The 2,500-nt window shown below is 43.3% G+C and overlaps 1 protein-coding gene across 1 annotated transcript in view; it reads right to left on the bottom strand.

Moving 5' to 3' along the window:
* Window positions 1–2,494, bottom strand: part of LOC117848607 (uncharacterized) — a 6,347-nt gene extending 3,853 nt beyond the window's left edge. The window contains exon 1 of the mRNA XM_034730075.2: window positions 1–2,494. This exon is cut by the window's left edge and continues 3,853 nt beyond it. The gene's annotated coding sequence lies outside the window, so the exon portion shown is untranslated.
* Window positions 2,495–2,500: the final 6 nt, after the last annotated feature.

The raw sequence follows: 2,500 nt of genomic DNA, 5'->3' as shown, positions 1-2,500 counted from the left end.
GCTTTTCATTAAAGTTGAAGGAGACAAACAAAGGTACTCTTGCCGATGGAAGAAATTCCATCGTCGTAAGGGAAGGCCTTGGTCAATCAACTCACCGCCATTGACCAGGGGGGGGGGGGACAATCTGATGAGCGAGATCATAACACGTGAACAACAAACCATACCGATAGGTTGATAGTTTTCTGTTGGTACGGCGTGTGGTCACAGGAACAATCGGCGGTCGTAGCATGAACTCAAGAGTACCTTCATTTTACAGCATATAGAGGTGTACCAATCCCACCATGATCGCCAGAGCAAGATTCATTCTTTAATCGCTACCAGATCAAACATGAGACCAGCATCCTAAAAAAGAAAAAGGAACGCAAAAGTTTTTAGAAATCCTTATCTTTCGGCTTTTTAAAGAAGATAGATAGGCCATTACAAAAACAAGGTCTAACAGTCGACTTTCCTATCAGGATTTTACAACCTGAATACCAAGGGACCACTATTAGAATAGAAGAGAGCATAATAAGTAAATGCCGACGCCATCTTTTACTTTTTGGATGGTCGGCGGCGCCATAAACTCGATAACCAGCACCGCGGAGTCAATAAATTCAACTAAATAGAATCCTAAAACAATCTTATTCGAGCACACGCGGGACCCGCAGCAATGAAATTCACACAAGCGGCAATCATCCGAGCAGAGAATGGAGAAGGGAAATATACTTTAAATTGTTTTTCCGAATGAGAAAGCCTTTGGCAAACTCCTTGCAAATCCGTTTTTGCCGGGCACAATAGACATATCTGCTCAGTCACAACATAAGGAACCCCCAATGTTCCTCAAAGCCTACCCGGCCTGACAGCTTTAGTTGAATGATCTGATCCCGAAGCTAGCTTTCTACTTAAATTGCTATGACTGGCCAACTAATGATCGGACTACCTATCTTGATGCTTTGAATCTGTATTCAGAGCTTTTTTCCAACTACCGGGACTACTAATTTCAAGTACAAAGCTCTCCTATGAATATGCTACTGCTCTTACTTTCTACCTGAATCCGAGCATTGAAGCAAGCTCTTTATCGCACCATAACCGAGTCTCTCCTTGCAGCTCTGACCAATCCACCCGTCATTGCAAATAACTGCTCCTTACTCTTTGATTGTATGTCCATTTTTGCTTGATGTCTGGCTCACCGGATCTGGTACATGAAAAAGCCATTCCTTTTCGCTTTCCTTCAACCACTCAGTATACTTTTTTACTGGAAGAGTCAAGCGAAAGCAATTAGTTTAGAAGGAAGAGGAAGACCTGGGGGGCTTACGTCCTCATTTCACTCTTTTTGCTCCTGCGAGACACGACTCAACTACTTTTTACAATTGACAGGGTAGCTCGGAGGTCAGATGAGGGGTCTTCCCCATAAAGATAGATTAGTACTGGAAGGTTCAGATGAAGGAAGGGCTGAAACAAGGCAAAAACTTTAAAATGGGGTAAATAAATATGAGCAATCCGTGAGAATAGCAAACCCCTATCTCTTATAAAGAAGAAGATAGATAGGTCCACGAGTTGAGACAGAGAAGTTCTGACTAATCAAGTAGGAGTTTACCCAGGAGAGTCAGAGGCTGCATCATCAAAGGGGTATAGAAATAATTCAGAAGCACTATGGCCTGAAGCGAAGGGCAGGAACGAACGGAATCAATGTGTTCCAATTTATCCGGAGTAAGGACAGCAGCTGAGAAGGGGCAAAAAAATAGCGTAGAAAAAAAAAGGTAGGACCAGATCATGCGAAGAGCTCTTCGCCCTATTGATTAGGAATCTCGATCAGAAACCACCAGGCCATGTCTCCCGATAAAAGATGATCCCCACAATGGATGTCAGGCCTTGGCTTCATAAAATCTGATTGGATCCGCACTAGAGGATAAGAATACAGATAGGCTGACTAAGAAGATCTGCAAATTTTCTTACCTGAAAAGATGAGTTATTCAAAGGAATACCTGCAAAATAGAATAAACACATGGCACAGCTGGGTGCTAGAATAGTAGTTAATAGAAGTTCTAGTCACTTAAAAAAAAAATAACCACTGCTTAACTTAATTAGATCGTAGAAGATAAGCAAGCGGGTTCGGGCAGTTAGTCCTATTTTCAGGTAAGAAGTTCGGGTAGTAAGGGCTAGGTTTATATAGGGGCTATATTTTATAGAAACATATGGTCTTGCTCATTTCCCATCAAGGAATGGAGATTGGGTTGGTGTTTGGAAGGGATTCAGTAAACTGACCTTGGCCAGCAAGCAGAAAAAGGACTGACGTCTTGGGGCGCGCTAGCGCGCGTACTCTTCTTCTGCGAGACTCCATCCAAATCCACCACTTACTCGTTGGTTGGTGTTCCATTCTGTTATCTTATACTATGCTGCCTTCTTCAATTCCATTCTTCGTCTCCCTAGTCGAAGTCTTCTTGCTGGCCCAACCCAACATGCATTTTAGAGTGCCGTGCCAGGGCGATAGGCGCTCCGCAGTCACGCATGATCACCAGAG

The sequence above is a fragment of the Setaria viridis genome, unplaced genomic scaffold, assembly GCF_005286985.2.
Source record: "Setaria viridis unplaced genomic scaffold, Setaria_viridis_v4.0 scaffold_148, whole genome shotgun sequence".
NCBI classification, from domain to species: Eukaryota; Viridiplantae; Streptophyta; class Magnoliopsida; order Poales; family Poaceae; genus Setaria; species Setaria viridis.
Note: the sequence above shows the minus strand (reverse complement) of the source record. Positions and strands in the feature narration are given on the sequence as shown.